Source organism: Lissotriton helveticus, chromosome 4_1, assembly GCF_964261635.1.
Source record: "Lissotriton helveticus chromosome 4_1, aLisHel1.1, whole genome shotgun sequence".
In the NCBI taxonomy this organism is placed as follows: Eukaryota; Metazoa; Chordata; class Amphibia; order Caudata; family Salamandridae; genus Lissotriton; species Lissotriton helveticus.
The window spans coordinates 2,105,383,935-2,105,406,971 of record NC_136063.1 but is presented as its reverse complement, the minus strand read 5'-3'; the positions used below and the strand labels follow the sequence as shown (position 1 = coordinate 2,105,406,971).

Genomic DNA, 23,037 nt, shown 5'->3' with positions numbered 1-23,037 from the left:
GACTCCTCCTTTGGACAATAGTGCGCATGGGCATCAGCTCCATCCTTAGATTGTTTTTTCCGCCACCGGGCTCGGATGTGTTTCCTGCGCTCTGTGTTGGAACTGATTTTCCTTCGGCGCGCAATCCTCACCAGCTTCGATGGTATTGTTTTGTACGCGTTTACAATCGATGCAAGTCTTCACCGAAGGCCTTCGGGCCTACCTAGGCATCATCTTCCAGCTCATGGAAAGGACACCATTTAAAAAGTGTCCTCAATGTGGGTCGAGGTTTCTCCACACCGATCTCCATGAGGTGTGCAACCTTTGCCTCTCACCGGAGGCCAGAGACTATTCCGCTTGTGCCTCTTTCTGCTCCAAGAAGACGATCCGGGACCGACGAGCTCAAAGAACAAGGGCTCACTCATCAGCTTCGATCCCAGACTAGGCGACTTGAGCTCGAGTCAGCCTACCCCTAGTGCCGGCACACACCTACCGGCACCGAAAAATAAAGCATTGTCTTCCTCCACGCCAGCATCTAAGCACTCGGTGACGAAGACTAGCACTAGCTCCTCGGCACCAAATCCACACTCGGAGCCGATCAAGAAATTGTCACTGGACTCCCACGCTTCGAAGCCGAAAAAAACATCGGACCCGACAAAACCATCGGAGCCGAAAAAACCATTGGAACCGAGAAAACCATCGGAGCCGAAAAAGACAAATGTTCCACCGGCTAAAGACACAAAGACACTGCCAGAGAACATGTTTCAAAGCCGAAAGATCCTCACACCTCGGTGCTGAAAAAGCCCTCGGCACCAAAGGATCTACCTCCCACAGAGATCTTATTCCATCCAAACCCTACAAAGAAGACTCTGGTTAAAGATCCAAAAACTGGTCGACTAACTCTTAGTTCTAAAAAACTACCATTGGACACGCCTGCACCTGCTCCTCATCCAATGAAAATGGACATTGCAACCTCTCCTTTAAGGATACCTTCTCCTCCACCTCATATCCCTTCACCACCTCCTCCCTTACCACCTCACTCCCCTACACCTTCTCCTACTCCGTTAGCAGATGATGATAACAGGGATGACACCTCTGATGACACAGGGGGTGGTGCAGAAAGTGAGCCACCAGATCCTTCTAGTCCTCCTTGCTCATCTGACCCTTGGGTCACCCCAGATGTCCCTAACGTCTAACAAGACGACATATATCCCTCCAGGCCTTCCCCACCAGAGGACACTATGGGATTTAACCAACTAGTACATAGCGCTGCCCAATACCATGGGGTTGACCTACATACTGACCCAGTAGAAGAAGACTTCCTTCTGGATACCTTTGACATCGCACAAAGGTCCACTTCGATTTTACCCATGCTTAAAGATGTTATTAAGCACGCGCCAGGAGTCTTTAAAGATCCAGTTAGGGCTCGAATCATCAACCCTCGAATTGAGAAAAAATATATGGTTGCCCCTTCAGATCCACCCTACATTAAAGGGCCTGCACCATTAGACTCCCTTGTAGTCTCTAATGCACGCAAAAGAGCAAATTCACAAACATCAGGCGAGGTTCCCCCACCAGGTAAAGAGTCTAAGCTCCTTGACGCATCAGGTAAATGAACAGCGTCACAGGCAGCAAACATTTGGCGTATTGCCAATACTCAAGCATTACTGGCAAGGTACGACAGAGCACATTGTGATGAGTTAGAATCAATAATGCAGCACCTTCCAGATAAATACAAAAACAGGGCACATGAGCTTATACAAGAGGGTAAAAACATCACGAATACCTCTATTCGTTGTGCACTAGATGCAGCAGATACTGCTTCAATGGCAATTAATACCAGTGCCCTGTTGCGTAGGTATGCTTGGTTACGCATTTCAGGTTTCAAAACTGAAGTACAAAGTGCCATCCTCAACTAACCCTTTGATGAGCAAAACTTATTTGGGCCTAATGTGGACGTATCTCTTGAAAAAATGAAAAAGATACCGACACAGCTAAATCTATCGGAGCCTTGCAGTCGCAAGCACCCAGACGCTCCTTTTGCTGCTCATCTTACAGAGGTACCACCAGGGGATACTCCTCAGACAGTCCCTCTACTTCCTACAAAGCCCCTTACACAATCCACCTACAGTAGGGGCTACCAAAGAGGTAGCCCCTACAATAAGGGCAGAGGCTTAACCAACAACTCCCGCTCTGCCTCCACCCCTGCCCAATGACTTTCCTCCCCTTCCCCCAACACTTTCCACTCCAGTTGGGGGAAGAATACAACAATTCCTGCCAGTCTGGACCAACATCACATCAGACAGGTGGGTGCAAAAAATAATTCAGTCAGGTTACTGTCTTGAACTAACATCTACCCCCCCAAATGTAAAACCCAAACAGCGTCCAATGTCACAAGAACATTTGATACTACTCAGGCAAGAGGTAACATCCCTCCTACGAAAAAACGCAATAGAACCAATTCCCCTGCATTAGCAAAACAGAGGAGTTTACTCCCTGCACTTTCTAATTCCAAAAAAGGACGGATCTCTAAGGCCTATTTTCGACCTCAGACCACTGATCCTGTACATACAATTAGACCACTTCCATATGGTCACACTCCAGCAGGTTCTTCCTCTCCTTTTACAAAATGACTTCCTTGCCACTATAGATCTCAAGGACGCATATTTCCACATTCCCATTCACACAGCTCACAGAAAGTACCTCAGATTTGTACTAGACGGTCAGCACTATCAATTCAAAGTACTCCCATTCGGGGTCACAACAGCACCAAGAGTGTTTACCAAGTGCCTTGCAGTAGTGTCAGCGCACTTAAGAAGACCGCACATTCACGTCTTCCCATATCTTAACAACTGGCTCATAAAAGCCAGTTCATACAGTCAGTGTGTACAACACACTCACACCACCATCCAATTACTCCACGAATGGGGGTTCACAGTAACAACACCAAGTCCCACCTGCACCCGTCCCACGTACACCAATATCTAGGTGCCACAGTAAACACCTCCACAGCGCTAGCTTATCCCTCTCCTGCCAGGATAACGAATATGCAAGCTCTTCTAACCAAATTCCAACCGCAACACTCTCTTCCAGCTCGAGTGTTCATGCAACTCATTGGAATGATGGCCTCTTGCATATTCATAGTGCCTCATGCAAGATTACAGATGTGTCCTCTTCAGGAGTGCCTAGCACAACAATGGAATCAGGGTCAATTAACAGATCTAGTGTTGGTAGACGGTCGAACGCACCACTCTCTGCAATGGTGGAACACCAAAAACCTTTCCAAGGGCCGATCGTTCCCAGAGCCAGTTCCTCAAATAGTCTTGACAGCTGACGCATCGCTCTCCGGCTGGGGAGCCCACCTACTGCAGCACACCATGCAAGGAAGGTGGACACCGTACCAAAAGTTACTCCACATCAACCACCTGTAGTTACTAGCCATTTTTCTAGCCCTAAAAGCATTCCAAAAGCACATATCTGGCAAAGCTGTCTTAGTCCGCACGGACAACATGACAGCCATGTACTACATACAAAAACAAGGCGGGGCACACTTTCTGCAACTCTCTCAGCTAGCACAGAACATATGGAGGTGGGCTATACCTCAGAACATCTTCCTTTTAACCCAACATGTTCCAGGGGTACAAAACACCATGGCCGATCTGTTAAGCCGTCAGACACAACAGATCCACGAGTGGGAACTTCATCCACAAGTTCTTCAACCGTTCTTTCAGATGTGGGGACAACCTCAGATAGACCTCTTCGCCACCCACGAAAATGCCAAATACCCAAGCTTCGCTGCCAGATATCCACACCGCTGTCCAAAGACAATGCGATATGGATGAACTGGTCCAGCAAATTTGCGTACGCTTTTCCACCTCTCCCACTGCTTCCACTAGTGGTGCGCAAACTTCAGCAACATTCCCTCACTCTCATTCTAGTTGCTCCAAGTTGGGCCAGACAACCGTGCTACACCACACTGCTGCAACTATCTGTGGTACAGCACCAAAAGCTATACCTGTCGCCACGCTTCCTAACCCAGAACCATGGAGAGATCATACACCCGGATCAAGCTCAGCTCAACCTAGCAATCTGGCTCCTGAAGTCCTAGAGTTTGGTTATCTTGACCTTCCTCCTGACTGTATGAACGTCATTAAAGAAGCTAGACTTCCCACCACTAGGGCAGCTACACTTCCAAAGATGTAACTTAGCGTGCACATCTATTAGACTGCATCTTGCTGCCATTGCAGCATACCTACAAAATAGACAACATCTATCACTTTTTAGAGTATCTGCCATAAAGGCTTTTATGGAGGGCCTCAAAAGAATAATTCCTCCCGGTGCACCACCTTCACCTGTGTGGAATTTAAACATTGTTATCACACGGTTAATGGGACCTCCATTTGAACCTTTACATAAATGTGTGTTGCAATTCTTAATCTGGAAAGTTGCTTTCCTAGTAGCTATTACTTCTCTAAGAAGAGTAAGTGAGCTACAAGCATTAACCATTCAAGAACCTTTTCTGCAAATGCATCATAATAAGGTTGTTCTCCGTACCAATCCTAAATTCCTTCCAAAAGTAATTTCGCCCTGCCATCTCAATCAATATGTGAAGCTGCCATTATTCTTTTTGCAGCCACAGACAGTCGCAGAAAGAGCTCTTCATACTTTAGATGTCAAAAGAGCATTGCTTTACTACATTGAAAGAACACAATCCTTTTGTAAAAGTAAACAACTTTTTGTGTCTTTCTCACCACCGCACAAAGGCAACCCCATATCAAAATCAGGGATAGCTAGGTGGATTGTCAAATGTATACAAATTTGCTAACACAAAGCTAAACGTACATTATCTGTTCCTCCCAAAGCCCACTCTACTAGAAAGATAGGGGCTTCAATGGTATTGTTAGGGAACATTCCCCTAGATGACATCTGCAAAGCAGCCACATGGTCTACATCGCACACGTTCACAAAACACTATTGTGTAGATGTGGAAACCAAACAACAAGCTACTGTGGGCCAGGCTGTACTCAAAACACTGTTTAAAACTACTGCAACAGATACGGGTGGTCGCCGCTAAGAGTGGGTACTGCTGTTCGAGGCATGTGGGCTGCTAAATTCATATCTGTTGCATTAGATCGCCGCCTAGTGTTGGGTCCGGATGATCGCACATTGTTGTCCTGGAAGAGTCTTCGAAGTATCCTGAGATAGGTGGCTCCTCCCCTGGACTACAGTGCGCATGGGCATCGGCTCCATCCCCAGATTGTTTTTTTCCGCCATTGGGTTCGGATGCGGTCTCGACGTCTCTCTGTCGGAACCGAGAAAACTAGCTTTTTTACAGCCAAAAGGCCTTAGTTTCATTACGTCGGTATTGTTTGCGTACGGTCTCGAGTTCTTCCGTCTCTTTGAGTCGGAACTGCTATACCATCTATGCACAGTGTGCAATCTGCAGCTCATGCCTCGAACGGAAAATGCTACTTACCAGTATGCATCTGTTCTTCGCATGTAGAGCTGCAGAGTTACACACGCCCACCCGCCTCCCCGGCTACCTTTATCTGTTCCAGTATTATCTTGTTTAGATACAGCTTACATGAGCATCCTTCCTGTTGCTTACAAAACACCATCATTTCCCTGCTGGCGAAAATAAATCTTAAGGATGGAGCCGATGCCCTTGCGCACTATTGTCCAAAGGATGAGTCACCTATCCTGTGACTTCCAAAGGCTTTTCAGGACAAAAACAACTGCAAACATCCGGGCCCAACACTAGGTGGCGATCTATGCACAGTGTGTAACTCTGCAGCTCTACATGCCAAGAACAGATGCATACTGGTAAGTAGCATTTTCCTTCTGTTGCAGTACCGCCCCCTCCCCCACTCCCCACACACACTTTTTGCCTGATGCACTTTTCCTTGGTGTGCCCTGGGTCCCTGCTAATCAGGTACCCAGGGCCTGTGCTCATTCCCTAAAAACTGTACTAAAGCCTAAACCCGATTGGCATCTCTGGCCACATGTCAGCCCCTAGTCAATGGTACCCTAGGCACCCAGGGCATTGTGACCAGAGAAGACCCCTAAGTGCTGCATCACTTATTGTGCCACCCTGAGGGTCCCTGTACCCTGACACACACATACACTGCCTTTGCAGGCTGAGTGTCCTGGTGCAGAACTAAACAAAGAGTCGACATGGCACACATCCCTTTGTAGTATGCCCACAAACCCACTGCCCTGGCATACATCAGCCATCCCTCTAGCTGCGTGCCCTATGCCAGTGGTGTGGGCACAGGTGTATGAGCCCTGTGCCCCTACAGTACCCAGGGCCATTCCTCGGCACTGTAAGTGCAGTGATGCCATTAGGAGTATATGGTGATGCGAGGTTGTCATTACGAACTCCACAGCACCATAATGGCTACACTGAAGACTGACAAGTTTGATATCAAACTTCTCAGCACATTAAACCCACACTGATGCCAGTGTGGGATTTAATGTAAAATGCACTACAGAGGGCATCTTGGAGATGCCCCCTGAAGCATAACCTACAATCCACGTCTTGTCTGAGAGGCTGCCTAGGCTGCCACACAGCAGACCTGTTGCTGGACCTCTGGGTGGAGAGCACCCGCTCTCCTGGGCCTGCAACAATGCACATCCTGGGACGAGGTGCCAAGCCTCCTCCCCCAGGATGGGCAGGGGAAGCTTCAAAGGCATTCCAGGCTTTGTGAGCTTCTCTATCTGCCATGTAAACCCCTACCTCGACGACTGGCTAATAAAAGCAAGTTCCTACAAACAATGCAAACAACATGCACAGCGGGTCACAGAGACGCCAACAGAACTGGGATTCTTAATACACTGGGGGAAATCCTCAATGGAACCAGAACAAGTGAAGATCTTCCTAGGCACACAGATCAACACCATACATAGCAAAGTGTTCCCCAGCGACAAGAGAACACTTGCCCTGCTGAAGGAGACACGTCAGTACCAGAATGGGCGAGCTCTGACAGTGAGGACAGCGAGCAAGATCATAGGGATGATGGCGTCCTGCATACACCTAGTCCCCAATATATGTCTCCACATGAGACCATTACAGGAATGGCTGCAACAACAATGGTCACAAGCTACAGGGTGTTGGGAAGATCTAGTGGTTGTAACGCATGCAGTGCAAGAGGAGATAGCGTGGTGGAACAAGGAGAACATAACAAGGGGGAAGCCTTTGACACCATGAAACCCAACAATGACCATCACCACAGACGCATCCCAGAAGGGATGGGGAGCACACATGAACAAACTCAAGGTGCGGGGCCTGTGGACTCCAACAGATGCGATCAAGCACATCAACTACCTGGAACTGAAGACTGTGTTCCTCGCACTAAAAGCCTTCCAGAAACAACTGTACGGGCAAAGAGTGTTGATACAAACCGACAACACCACAACGATGTTCTACATCAACAAACAGAGAGGATCACAATCAGTCGCATATGGAGATAGGCCATCCCACTCAAGACAGACCTCCTAGCTATACACCTACAAGGAAAGGACAACGTGGAGGCAGACTGGCTTAGCAGACAGACATCGGCATCCCACGAGTGGGAGCTCAATGCACAAGAAACACAAAGGCTATTCAAGAAGTGGGGGACACCAACAATAGACCTATTTGCAACACACCAGAATACAAAAAGGTGATACTACGCATCCAGGCAACCAGGGGAACAATCCCAGGGGATTGCCCTATGGATAAGCTGGTCGAAAAAATTTGCCTATGCTTTTCCCCTGATACCACTGATGCACAGGCACAGGGTACTCAGCAAATGCAGGATCAGCAACATGACGCTGATTCTGGTGGCACCACAGTGGGCCAGGCAGACATGGTTCTCACAAATAGTGGAAATGGCGCAGGGACCACCTCACAAGTTCGGAAAAAGGAAGGACCTACTTTCCATGTAAAACGGAAAGGTACTCCACCCAGAGCCAGAGAGCCTCTGCCTAGCTGCATGGCTCCTGAAGACATAGAGTTTGCACACCTGAAACTGCCGGAGAGCACACTGCGGGTGCTGCGAAAGGCAAGGAGACCTACCTCACGGAGGTGCTATGTGGCAAAATGGAAAAGATTCACACAATGGTGCATCAAGGTAAAACTACACAAGAGGAATCAACGGTGCTAAAATATTTAACACACCTGCTAAAATCAAACCTAAGTTCTACCCCGCTGAGAGTACACCTAGCAACGATAGTATCCTACACAAGAGGAGACAGGAAAGAGCTTCTTTACATCACAAGTCGTAAAAAGATTCATGGAAGGGGCTAAAAGGATCGCACCACCAAAAAGGATGCTGCCTCAGGCATGGTACCTTAATTTAGTCCTAACAGAGCTTATGAAGGTGCCTTTTGAACCCATCCATAAGGCCTCACTACAAATGCTCACGATGAAGACAGCCTTTCTAGTGGCAATCACCACGCTACGCAGGGTAAGCGAACTGCAAGCACTAACGCTACAAGAACCTTAATCCAAATACACAATGACAGGGTGGTGATGAGAATGGACCCACACTTTATGCCAAAGGTGGTGTCAAGGTTTCACATGAACCAGACAATACAGATACCAAGCTTCTTTCAGAAACCCTCCACAAGCGTAGAGAGGGCACTGAACACTCTGGACGCTAGAAGGGCAGTAATGCATTACATGGAAAGAACTAAAGAGCCCAGGAAAACAAAGCAGTTCTTTGTTTCCTTCGCAAGCAGTTTCCTGGGTAGACCAGTAACTAAGGCCACCATCGCACGATGGATCGCACAAACGATACAAATCTGCCACAAACAGGCAGGTCAAGAACTAACAGAGGGGGCACAAGCCCACTCTACCAGGAAAAAGTGAGCAACAATAGCCTTTCTGGCTAACACACCCATTCAAGACATATACCTGGCGGGAACATGGGCTTCAATGTACACGTTCACTAAGCACTACTGTGTGGATATACAAATGAACAAGGAAGCACAAGTAGCACAGAAAGTGCTTCAACATGTATTCAACAACCAACGCTCATCTTCCACCCAGCCGCCACAAACATAACAAACCGCTACAAAGTCTATGCACAGCAAAGTGAATCCAGAAAAATGTACGCTGCAAAACGAATAGTTTCTTACCTGTCGGTGTAGTTTTGCAGCTTGTAGATCTTTCTGAATTCACTAGCGAATCCACCCACCTCTACCAGAAAGATAAGGCAGGAGAAGAAGGTGGAAATACAAGGACAATATACAAGCAGACTCCTTAAGAGACAAAGTGGAAATTCATTTACTTTAAGGAAAAACTTGAAAACATTGTAAAAGGATTCACGAACACAACACAAAAACAAGAAAAAAAGAATCCGAAGATTGCGCCCAAAGGTGGGAGCTTCCGCAGGAAGTGTGCCAACATCACAGGAAGGACACCAAAACCGCGGAATAATGCACAGCATAGTGAGTCCAGAAAGATCTTCAAGCTGCAAATCTACACCGACAGGTAAGAAACTATTCGTTATCGCCTCCTCCTCCAGGAAGACTTGTAAATCAGTATATCAAGGCAGGAGACTTCAGAGATCTTTGCCATCTTTGATATGCGACCCAAGGCTTCCCCAGACAGGGGAGATACCGCCACCTGCCCTGGGCCCATCTGGCCGCAGAACAGGCAGGAAAATTAGCTATGCAGGAGGCATGTTGCACTGCCTGGCAGGGCACATCTTTAGGGTGAATAGCTTGAAGTGAACACAAAGTTAGGAATTCCACCATCTTGTGTGTGGTGGATTTAGCAATTCTGGAACATGGAGAGGCCCACTCCCCAAAAGAAGTGGTCATATAGGGGGTGTGGTGACCCTAGGGGTAAGTAACCATTTGCTACTACCCGTCACTCCCCTTAATGTCCCTAATGTGAGTAGTTCGGGTACCCCCTGAACCAGGACCTTAGATTTTGACAGACACAAGAAGAAGTGGAGAAAGAAGATTGCTAACCCGAGAATAAAAGAGCACAACTGACTTGGCGCTAACCCTGCCAGCTTGCCTGCTGCATCTGACCCTCGTGGAGCAACCAACTCATACTGCCCCTGTACAGACTCCAAGAAACCCAGAGGGCTGCCATTGCTTCGCCAATTGCCAAAGAAACTTCCTTGTAGTAGAAGAGCTACTCCCTTGCAGTCGCAGACACCAAAGAAGCAATGCCCGGAACACCGACCTGCCACCTACTGGGACTACTGATGCAGCTGCCACCCAGGAAGAGGTAGCCCTGCTCCTATAAATCAGATCCGTCCTCCCTCCAAGTGTGGGGACGACAGGACCGACTGGAGCCGCACAATGTAAAAACCACGGGTACTGTACTTCTTGCAGCCACCAAGGCTTATTGTGACCGACGAAAACTGACCTGCATGTCGAGGGACTTCAGTGACAGTGAGAACCACAATAAGAGTAGCCCAGCTGTCCTGTTTGCTCCCTTCTGCAGAAACTAAAGACAAAGAATGAGTGCCTGACCGCCGCCACCCGACACCTCAAAGCACCCTTGCACCTGCGCTTCAGAGCCTGAGTCCGAGGGAGGTGACGGTACCCTTGCGGTCCTGAAACCCACAAGAGTGTAGCCCACCCTTGGGTTTGACCAGACTGGACTTGCAGTCGCCACCTGCAGCTCTTTCTGCAGGCCCACTCCAACCACGAGTGACTCAAGCACCGAACAAACTCCAAAAGACACCACTGCACCAAGCCCCACAACCTGAGGAGAAGTGGACTAACGGTGTCCCTAATTGTCCGAGCATCTCATGGGTCAGGCCCTCCTGTAGGTTCCCCCGGACTGGTCCCCCAGTCCCAGTTTGCAGCCTCTTTCTGAGTAGACTTTTCCCCATTGTAGTAATGGGGCACCAGACGCCGTAACACACCTCTGTACCCGGACACTCCAGAGCCTCCCGAGGTGACCTGTTGGTGTGAACTTAGACCTTGCCCCATACTCAAAATAAGCCCAAAAACAGTCCCGTAAGTCGCAGTTAAGGCCCGAATGCAGTTCATGTTTTTCCTCCATAAGACACCTTTACCACACCCACAAATCAGCTTTTGAAAACTGTAAAAACCCATAACTTGAAAAGTACTTAACTGATTCTGATGATCTTGGTATCTAAATTTATATAAACGTACGTGTTATTTTTATAAAGAGATGCTGGGCTTCAAGGCTTGCGGTTCCTGAAGCCGACTGATGTCGGTAACGGATCAGCACCATGTGTGCCTGTTTGCCTGGAGCGCTACCATGACCCTAAGTCGTGCTCCGACTGCCAGACCATGAACCCAAAGTCTTTGCGGGAGTGGTCCCGAAAGCTGCTCGTGGCCCCGCAGTCGGCTCTGTGCCGTTCGAGGTCCCGGTTGCTTAGGAGGTCGAGGGACCGGTCGTGGAGCCATCATCTCTCCTCATCCAAGTCTTCGCACTCGGGGTCAGGTAAGTCAAAGCACAAGAAGTCGAAGAAGCATCGTCGCTCTTCGACTTTTACCCCGTCCGTCGGCCGTCACGACGAGGGATGTGGGTGGTGCCCCTCCCGCATCTCCCGTGTGGAGCCCAAAGGGACGACTCCGGACTTCCCACCCTTCCCGGGACACGGAGCGACCCCTGCCTAGCTTTGCCAATTTTACAAAGCAATGCATCCCATCTTTGGGCAGCCCGACTCCGCTGGCACGCCTTCGGGCCCCGCGGACTCAGCTGGGGGCCCTGGGCCTTGGACGCCGGTGGCTCCGGCCCCGGCATCGCAGGGTCCCCTTGGATTCAGGCCTGGATCCGGATCGGCGATGTTCGACCTTGTTACACCGCCTCTGGCACCATGTCCGCAGCCATCGCCGGTTGTGTCCCCAGCCGGCGTCGACCCCGGCCTCCATCCCGATGTAGACACGGAGAAGGACCAGCTTCGACAGGTACTTTTGTGCCCTTATTCTACCCTGGCTCTTTGAGACCAGATTGGCAGCCAGAGAAAAGTGAGGAGGACTGGGAGGGGTCTGGAGACCAGACCCCAGTCCGGTTCATAACCCATTTGGGCTATGAACCGGACTGGAGAGAGGAACTGGGGGAAGCCAGTGGTTTGAATACCTCACCAGACCTTGGCATGTTGTCTCCTCCTACCATGGCTATGGAGGAGGGAGCGTCTTACGCAGCGGTGTTGCGTAGGGCGGTTGAGGCCCTCAGCCTCCAGCTACCTTCGGTGGGTTTTGCAAATTGTCCGAAGGGGCTACTCCCTCCCCTTTGAGACTAACCCTCCATCCAGCACCATCACATGTCGGAGGATCATCTGGCCCTGCTCCAACAGGAAGTTTCGGCTCTCTTCGCCTAGGGAGCCATCAAGCGACTTCCTGCCACCGAAGTAGGTTGTGGTTGCTATTCTCACTACTTTCTGGTGCCCAAGAAGGACAGGCCTGCGTACTATCTTGGATCTCAGGAACATCAACCGCTTCCTCTGGAAGGAGAAGTTCAAAATGCTGAGGCTAGCTCAGGTCCTGTCTGACCTCGACCCTGGAGACTGGATAACTTCAGAACAATTGTTTTTGTATTAAAATATCCTTTTAGTTATTTTATTTTCTAGAACCAGGCAAGCCTGGCACAGGTTAGCAATAAAAACTTTACAGTAGTAATGCAATTGAAATACAGTTTGAATGATAATTGTATATGCACTTTGGTTTGATTTACAGTATGGATGCAATACTTAGTAAATGCAATACATAGACTTAAATAGGCTTTTTAGTAAAATAACAGGTAAGTAACTTTTGAGATTACTAGGCCTACACAGAGTAGTATACCTAGATACTACTCTGGGACATTTCCTGAAAAGTAGTTTTTGTTACATTATGCAATTTTAAAGAATTTCTTTAGTTTCTCAAACTCCACACTTCAAAAACTTTTCACAGAAAAACAATGCTAGCCTATGGAGGAAAATAGTGTTATCGGTATTGAGGTAAGTATTTGGTAGTGGAAGTTGAGGTTCTGGGGGTAGACTCAGGGGTCCCCCAGGGTCAAGGGTGCACTGCAGTTACACCCTCAGCGGCACTAGGGTGGCGGGTGCAGAGTGCTGAGGCCCAATGTTATCCAATTGGGGATAGGGGGCCCCCCGGTTGGGGGCTGCTGGCAAGCAGGCCACTTGGTTGTGGGAGCAAAGCACCTGGACTTTAGCTCAGGGCAAATGGGGAAACAAAGTAGCACCAAAGGTGCACCCTCAGCGGCACTAGGGCGGCCGGGTGCAGGGTGCTGTTTCGACATCGGGCGCCCTGTTGTTTTCAATGAGGAACCTCCTGTTTGCAAAGGTACGGCAAGCTTTGGGACGAAGGTCTCCTGGGTGCAACCACCACTTCGAGAGGTAAGTTGGGAAGTATGGGGTTGGTTATGCAGCGTCGGTTTGGGCACACAAGGCCGTGGGGTGTCAGGTGCAGGGGTGCCTTTTGGGGTCTGATCTTCTTACCAGCTCCTGGGGTGTGTACACCCCCTATTATGCCACCCTCCAGTGAGAGGGGGGCATGAGCCTGTCCCTGGTTGGCGGAGACCCCCAATCTTCAAGATGGCGTGGACTCAGAGTTGGGCTTTACCTGATATCCTGACTACTACATCGGGACAGAGGATACAGATTTCATCGTTCTGGGCTTCAACTGGCCCTGGGATTTCCCTATTGTCTCCAGTGCATTAGACTGGAGTGATTACTTACCTTACAGACGTGTTGTGTTAAGGACTCTTTTGCTTTGTCCACGACCCTTGGCTTTGGGCACTACTCAGCCCAACTGTGTCCAACACTACACACTGGAGCACTTACTTCAAAAACCGTTCCACCTGCTAAAGTCAAGGGCTCACCAAGTTATCATTTTAGCCCTGATGAAGTTTTCCAAGGAGAACGAAACGCGTTGGTTGAGCTGAAGCTTGCCATTTCTATCTGAAAAATGTATTCTAAATAAAGACTTTATATAATACAAGACTGCCTTGGACTTTTTTTGCCTGGTGCACGCCCACTCATAATAACCTATCTTCCTCACTTGTTTTTCCTGCCAGTTCTCCGCCCCCCCCCCTCCCCCCCCCCACCCAAATGGGGGTAAGAACCAGTGGGACCGGTTGCTGAGTTCAGCAAGTGGCCTTGGGAAGTTCACAAAGACGGCAAGCCTTTGAAGCTTCCCCTTCGTGAAACCTACCCATCCTGGGGGAGGAGGTTTGGCACCTCGTCCCATGATGTGCATTGTTTCAGGCTCCAGAGAGCAGCAGGCTCGCGACCCAGAGGTCCAGAAACATGTCAGGTGGTGGCAGCTGATAGCAGTCACTCAGCCTGGACATTAGTGGTAGGTTAGTTTTTAGGGGGCATCGCTAAGATGCCCTCTGTGTGCATTTTTCATTAAATCCCACACTGGCATTAGTGTGGGTTTAATGTGCTGAGAAGTTTGATACCAAACTTCTCAGTTTTCAGTGTAGCCATTATGGTGCTGTGGAGTTCGTAATGACAAACTGCCAGCACCATATACTCTTAATGGCAGCACTGCACTTACAATGTCGAAGAATGGACTTAGACACTGTAGGGGAGCTGAGCTTATGCACCTGTACCCTCACCACTGGTATAGTGCACCCAGCTAGAGGGGTGACTGACTTACGCCAGGGCAGTGGGTTCCAGGCATGGCACACAGAGATGTGTGCCATGTCGACTCTTCACTTTTTTCTGCACCAAAATACGCAGCCTGCAATGGCAGTGTGCGAGTGTAATGGTTCAGGACCTTTAAGGAGGGGCACAATAAGTGCTGCAGCCCTTAGAGGCCTTCTCTGGTCACAGTGCCCTGGATACCTGGGGTACCCTTTACCAGGGGCAGACCTGTGGCCAGCAATAGCAATTGGGTATAGGCTGCAATGCAGTTTTAGGGAAAAGAACATAGGCCCTGGGTACCTGATTAGCAGGAGCCCAGGGCACACTCATTCAAAGCACATCAGCAATTCAGCAAAAAATGGGGGCAACCATGCAGAAAGAGGGCACTTTCTCATAGATGGTTGCAGCTCATCTGCGCAGATCAGGGTTTCCAGTCTTCCCCCATCTCGACGACTGGCTGTTGAAGGCAGTCTCACCCCAGGCAGTCGTCTCCCAGCTCCAGACTACAGCGGACCTCCTGCATTTCGGGGGTTCACTATCAACATACCGAAGTCACACCGGATTCCCTACCACAAGCTTCTGTTCATTGGAGCAGTTCTGGACACAACGTAGTTTTGGGTTTATTCTCCCGAGCAGTGAGTCCGGGATATTCGGGCTATGATTCCGATCTTTCAGCAACTATCCCGGTTTTTTGTCAAAGTAACTCTGAGACTGCTGGGCCTCGTGGCCTCCTGCATCCTGCTGGTGGATCATGCCGGGTGGCATATGCGGGCTCTGCAGTGGGACCTGAAGTTCCAGTGGGCACAGCATCAGGGGAATCTGCCCGATTGCGTTCAGATCTCGGAGGGCACTGCACTTCAATTGCAGTGGTGGCTAACGAACCAGGATTTAATCAGCGGCAGATCCCTCTCCCTTCCCCAACTGTACACAGTGGTGATGGATGCATCACTTCTGGGGTGGGGTGGCCACATGTGAGAGGAAGAGATCAGGGGCCTTTGGTCTCTGGCAGAGTCCGAGCTCCACATCAATCTGCTGGAGCTCCGGGCCATTCGTCTTGCACTCGAAGCATTCCTTCCCTCTGTCGGAGGAAGAGTAGTACAGGTGTTCACGGACAATACCACTGCCATGTGGTACTGCAACAAACAGGGCGGGTGGGGTTGTGGACCCTATGTCAAGAGGCTCTCTGCCTCTGGACATGGCTGGAACATCAGGGCACATCCCTGGTGGTTTAACACCAGGCAGGTTCACTGATCGCCATGGTGGACAAACTCAGCCGCAGGTTCATGATGGATCACGAATGGCATCTTCACTCAGAGGTGGCGCGAGGTCTCTTTCAGCAGTGGGGAGAGCCTTGGTTAGATCTATTCGCCACTGAAGAGAACGCGCAATGTCAGCAATTCTACGCTTTGGAATTTCCAAGGCGGCGCACGCTAGGCGACACTTTTCGTCACAAGTGGAGTTGCGGTCTTCTATACGCCTTTCCGCCTATACCATTTCTGCCCAAAGTGCTGAAGAAGATCAAGCATGACCGGGCTCAAGTAATTCTTGTGGCTCCGGACTGGACACGAAGCGTCTGGTATCCCGAGCTGTTACACATGGCCATCGATCCTCCGATCCTACTGCCTCTTCGGGGGGATCTGCTGTCGCATCAGCAGGGGACGGTCCTCCACCCGAACCTGTCCCGCCTCCAACCCCTTGTGTGGCGATTGAGCGACAACAGTTGACAGCCTTTGACCTTCCTCCCGAAGTCTGTGATGTTATCTTGGCAGCCAGGGGTCCCTTCACTAAGACGGTATACGCCTGCAGATGGAACACATTTGCGGCATGGTGCACAGCAAAGGCTCTGAATGCCCTTTCTGCCCCTCTTTCTGAGGTTCTCTTGTTCCTTCTCTCTTTGGGCCAGCAGGGCTCTAATCTGGGCACTCTTAAGGGCTACCTCTCCGCCATTTCAGCCTTCCTTAGGCTTCCTGATCGGCCTTCTCTTTTCAAGTCCCCTGTTGTAAATTGTTTTCTTAAGGGCATTCCTCATCTTTTTCCTCCTGTTCCCTTTGTAGTGCCTCAGTGAGACTTGAACTTGGTTCTTACTTACCTTATGTGCACTCCCTTTGAGCCACTTCATAACTGTCCTCTCAGACTTCTTACTTTAAAGACTGTCTTTCTAGTTGCCATCTCCTCTGCTCGCAGGGTGAGTGAGCTCCAAGCTCTTACTTCTAAGCCTCCTTTTGTCGCTGTCCATCTGGACAAGGTCATCTTCAAAACCAGACCTTCCTTTCTTCCTTAGGTGGTTACTTCTTTCCACATTTGTCAAGCCATAACTTTGTCCACCTTTTTTCCGCCTCCGCATCCTTCTAAGGAGGAGGAAGGGCTCCACCGTCTAGATCCAAAACGTACACTTTCATTTTATTTGGATTACACCAAACAATTCCGAGTGGATGACTAGCTCTTTGTTGGCTACATGGGCGCCAAAAAAGATCGGGCCCTGCACAAACGGACCATCTCTAGGTGGGTCGTTATGTTCATTAAATCTTGCTACTGTTTGGCAAAGAAGGAGCCTCCAGTGGGACTGTGCGCCCATTCTACCAGGGTGCCGGCAGCTACCACTGCTTTAGGACCGGGAGTCCCCCACAATGACACCTGTCCGGCAGCTACTTGGGCATCTCTGCACACGTTCACAAAACACTACTGCCTGCACAACCAAGTCCGGAGAGATGGCTTCTTTGGTCGTTTTGTTCTCCAGGACTTTCTGGTGTGAACTTAGTTTGCAGACCCACCTCCGGGGTTTGTATTGCTGGGGTATCTATTCCAAGGTAAGGAATCTATAACTAATTGTCCCTTTCAGATGTACAAGTTCTCCAGTATTACATCTTTCATAGATTCACATGCTTGTATCTTCCCCGTCGTCATGGTGGGAGTCTCACGGTAACAGAATGACCAAGCAGTATCATAGAGAAGAAAAACTGCATAGAAAATCCCCATAGGGGCTGTATTATTTGGTAACCAGACCATATCTTTGTTTGGACCAAAAGCCAGCCAATCAGCATTGCTGCCCTGCCCTCACACTCCCCAGCAGAAGCTTCCTGCCTCAGATTTCCAACCGCCTTCGTGTGATAAGGAGTCTCCCTGAGCTCTGCTCAGTTTTCTTTCTGTTCCTGAGTGAACTTTTGACCCTTTGGAATCTTGTTTCCTGTCTACTACATTGAGGTATTGTGTGTACTTATTTCTCTTATAATGGCTGACGGCTCTAAAAAGAGGCTGTTCAGGCCATGCAGGTCCTGTGGGAAGGCCAGACTTTTCTCTGAGGACCCACATGAGGACTGCCTTTACTGTCTCTACCCTAAACACCTGGTGAAAGACTGTAAGCTTTGTAGAAAATTTTCTGACAAAACTAAAAGAGACAGAGAGGCTAGACTACTGTTATGGCTTCAGAAAAAGAAGGCCACATCAGGCTCAGATTCTGAGGGGGAATCTTCTCATTCAACTCCCAAGAAAAGAAAGGCTTCTGTTTCTGTGGAGAGAGTGGAGTCTAAAAAGAGTAAGACTAAGGAGAAATTAACCTCATCTCTTCCTATTACTCCTGTGGTGAAACAGTCCAGTCTTAAGGAACCTGGGTCTGCACCCTCTACCAGCTCGCTGGCTTCTGCTCCAAGGCCTGTGGTGAAGACTTCGGCTCCGTCGACGACGACTTCGTCGACGACTATGGCTTCGTCGACGATAAGGTCTAAAGCTACGTCGACGACTGCGACGTCTACGCTTACAACATCGACGAGTAAAATCTCAATGTCGACGGACAGGCCGTCGACGACGACCACGACGACTCCGTCGACGACAGGTTCGACGTCGAAGATGTCGACGGGGGCCCCGTCGACGGGGGCCCCGTCGACGAAGGTCCCGTCGACGAAGGTCCCGTCGACGAAGGTCCCGTCGACGAAGGTCCCGTCGACGAAGGTCCCGTCGACGATGGTTCCGTCGACGATGGTCCCGTCGACGATGGTTCCGTCGACGAAAGTCCCGTCGACGACGGTTCCGTCGACGAAAATCGTGCTATCGTCCGCAAAAGCATTCAAATCACCGCAGTCGAAGACCATGATCTCGATCCGGTCTTTTCAGTCTACAAGAGGTTCATCTACCATCAGTGAAGCTGCAGAGTTCACCTCATGGACAAAGATTTCACCTTTGCCGCCGTCCTCATTGCTAGAGCAGGACTCAGATGGCGAGGAGTCCTCAGGTGCCGCCTACAGTCCTTCTCAGCTGCAGATAAAGAGCCAAGACACGGATGAAGAGGAGGTTTATTCCTTCAAGGACAGACCACAATCTTCCAGATATGAGTCATTTCAGGAATCTGGTGATTACGATGAAGAAGAGGAGGAGCAGCATGAGGACTCGAGGGAGGAAGATCATCAGGAGACGATGTCTATACCCCTCAACCTTGTCTCTGATCTTAGGTTGATGTTGAACGACTACTACCGTCGCTTCCCAGAGGCGAATTCCTCGCAACCAGCTAGGCAGACGCCTTCCTCTCAGACACCTGAAGCACCTGCTCACCAAGAACAGGGGGTGAGATCGCCGCAGGTTGTTACTATAAGGGACGACCTAACGGAATCCGACGAGGATGAGCAGCCCGAAGAGGGAGAACTCGTTCAGGATGCTTCGGGACAGGAATGGGACGAATACATTTTACCATCGACTGCTTCGCCTGAACCACTCAAATCTACCTCCCCTCCTCAAGATATCGGAGGTTTTCATGATCTCATGGAAAGGGCGGCCAAAAGATTCAATCTGGATGTGGAGGTACAACAGACGGATTGTTTCTTGTATGACTTCAAAGATGAAAACAAGAGGTCGCTTCGCTCTATTCCAATTATCCCTCACATCTGGGAAGAGGGACTGAAGATTTTGAAAACACCTGCGTCTATAGCGGTTTCAGTTCCCCGCATTGACAAGAAATACAGAGCCCCAGAGTCCACAAAAGCCTGCCTCATTGGGCACCCCAGGCCTGAATCAGTTGTGACGCAGGCGGCACAAAGAAATTCTAAGAACCCGGTGGCTACTTCCCTAGTGCCACCTGACAAGGAGGGAAGGAGAATGGATGGGGCAGGTAAGAGGTTTGCGGTCATGGCTGCCTCTACCATTAAAGCGGCAAATGCTATGGCACTGCTTGGACGATACAACAGGCAAATGTGGTCTGATATTGCACCCATACTTTCTGCTCTCCCAGAGGATAGAAAGGAGGACGCGGCAGCCATACTTAAGGAAGGATCTAAATCTGCTGCCGAATCTATCGACATCGCCATGGATGTTTCGTCCATGGCCTTCAGGCAGATGGCTGGAGCGGTTTCGCTTCGCAGGCAGGGCTGGCTCAAGGCGACGTCTTTTCGTCCAGAGGTGCAGGCGAAAATCGTTGATATGCCTTTTGACGGTGAAAACTTATTTGGAAAGCATATCGATGAGGCGTTGCAAGGCATAAAGTCGGACACGGATACAGCTCGAGCGCTGGGATCGCTTCAGCAAGGAAGGTTTCAGTCCTTTCGGAAGAGAGGTTCAAGAGGTCAATTTAATCAAAGATCCTCTTTTCAATCCAACCGATATCAGCCGTATAATCAGCAAGGATATCGACAGTATAACACTAACAACCAATTCAGGTCCTCCAACTCCTCTTACCAACAACAGTCCAGAGGCAAATCTAACGCCAGGGGGAAACCTCAGCAGTCTAATAGACGTCAATGATTTCAGGCCGGCGCTCCCCACACAACGGATCCACGACAAAGACCACTATCTGTCTCAATTTTACAACAACTGGATGTCCATTACATCGGACAAATGGGTTTTAGATGTCATAAGCAGGGGCCACATTCTGGAATTTGTGGAAATACCTCCGGATCAACCCCCAGTACTCAGGCTCAACAAACATCGCCAGGAAATGCAGAAGGAAGTTCTCTCGCTTCTGCAAAAGGGAGCCATAGAGGAAGTGCCGCAACATCTCAGAGGGAGAGGCTTTTACTCGCATTTCTTCCTCATCAAAAAGAAACAAACCCGGAAATGGAGACAGGTATTGGACTTAAGGGATCTAAATCGATACATAAAAAAGATACCCTTCAGAATGTTATCGTTACAAGAAATTCTTCTACTGATAAAAGAAAACGACTACATGGCCTCCTTAGATCTCATGGATGCGTACTTCCATATTCCAATTCTTCGGAAGCACAGGAAGTATCTCAGATTTGTCGTGGAGAGTCGCCACTTCCAGTTCAAGGTCCTGCCATTCGGACTCAAGTCAGCCCCGAGGGTATTCACCAAATGCATGGCCCCGGTGGCAGCCCATTTACGACTGCAAGGGCATTGCGTTTACCCATATCTGGACGACTGGCTGGTGACAGGTCCATCTTTCAGGGATGCAGCAACATCTCTTCAGAGCTGCATCCGGCTGTTTCAGCGATTGGGCCTGAAGACCAACTTAGAGAAATCCTCGCTGACTCCGGCCAAGGGCATCCAGTTCCTGGGGGCATGGATATGCACCAGTGCAGGGAAAGCCTACCCTTCCGAAGAACGAATGGGAAAGATCATGAGGCTAACGGCAGCTCTTCAAGCAAAAAGGTCCACTTCAGTGAGGATATACAAATCCATGTTGGGGATGATGTCATCCTGCATCCCACTGGTGCCAAACTGTCGGCTTCGAATGAGGCCTTTGCAGGAACAACTGGACGAGCAGTGGGTCCAGGCCAAAGGTACCTTCGAGGATCGCATTACCATCACGAACCATATGAAGGTGGCAATGTCATGGTGGAAGATTCGAAAGAACCTGGATCAAGGCTTGAGCTTCATTCCTCTAGATCACGACTTCGTGATGACAACGGACGCTTCGCTGAAAGGATGGGGTGCGCATCTTCAGGAGCTGGAAATTCAGGGCCTTTGGTCAGACTGGGAAGCCCAGCTTCACATAAACATGTTGGAGCTCAAAGCGGTGTTCCTAGGCCTTCAAGCATTTCTTCCCAGAATACGCCAATCGTCAGTACTGATCCAAACGGACAGCACCACTACCATGTTTTACCTACTAAAGCAGGGCGGAACGAGATCCAAACAACTGTCGGCATTGGCGCAAAGAATCTGGAAATGGCTCATATCCAACGGAATTTCAATTCAGGTTCAGCATATCCAGGGAGTCCTCAACACACGGGCGGACGCCCTGAGCCGTACTACCAAGGCGACACACGAGTGGGAACTACACCACACTCAGATTCGCGTCCTGTTTCAAAGGTGGGGCACTCCCACATTAGATTTGTTCGCAACGCAAAACAACTCAAAGTGCGTTCAATTTGCGTCCAGATACCATCAACAGGGCTCCAAGGGAAATGCATTCCACATGGATTGGACAGGAAGGTTTGCATACGCGTTCCCTCCCTTCCCGTTGATACCGCGAATACTGCGCAAAATGAGATTGGAACCGTGCCGGATCGTATTGATAGCACCAGCCTGGCCGAGACAGGCGTGGTTTTCAGACCTACTTCTTTTGTCGAGGGGCGAAAAAATCCAGCTCCCGACATTTCAAGACCTCATCTCCATGAAAGAAGGGCAAATTCTGCATCCGAATCTGCAATCTCTAAAATTGTCAGCATGGAACCTCACGAGCGGGAGTTTCAAAATCTAGATATTTCGCAAGAATGCAGACATGTTCTCTCACAAGCTAGAGCTGTATCAACAAACAAAACATATGCAGCGAAATGGTCCCGTTTTTGCCATTGGTGCAGCAGACAAAACTTGCATCCGTTTGAAGTACAACCTGAAGGTATCCTTCCTTACCTGCTGTCGCTATCTAAGGCAGGTCTGTCGCATGCCTCGGTCAAGGTACACTTGGCAGCAATATCGCGCTTCCGGCGGAAGCCAAATGAAACATCTCTCTGGTCCTCCAGAATAATAAAGGAGTTTATCAAGGGACTTTTTAGGGTTTATCCACCCATCCAACGCCCTCCTGTGCCGTGGCACCTCAACACAGTACTATCGCAGCTTATGAGGCCTCCTTTCGAGCCTATTCACAAGTCAGATTTGCAGTTCCTGTCATGGAAAACGGCCCTCCTTCTCGCCTTAACATCAGCAAGGAGGGTTAGTGAAATCCAGGCCTTTTCAGTGGAGGAACCCTTCTTACAATTTCGTCAAGACAGGGTTATACTAAGGACAAATCCTACCTTTATTCCCAAGGTGGCAACATCTTTTCACCTCAACGAACCCATTATTTTGCCTACTTTTTTCAGCAATCCTTCATCGGAGGCAGAAAGAGCCTTACACTCTTTAGACATTTCCAGATGCCTAAAGTTCTACATTGAAAGGACAAAAACGTTCCGCAGGTCCAAGCAATTGTTCATTGCTTTTGAAGGGCAAAGGAAGGGTCTTCCTTTGTCAAGACTGAGTATTGCCAGATGGATCTCCTCAGCTATCCTGAAATGTCATGAAAAAGCGGGGAAGCCGCTAGATTCTAAGGTACATGCACATTCCACAA

General features: G+C 49.5%; 1 protein-coding gene across 2 annotated transcripts in view; it reads left to right on the top strand.

The window, feature by feature from the left end:
• Window positions 1–23,037, top strand: part of COL4A6 (collagen type IV alpha 6 chain) — a 907,271-nt gene that overhangs the window by 794,964 nt on the left and 89,270 nt on the right. The gene's annotated exons all lie outside the window — the stretch shown is intronic.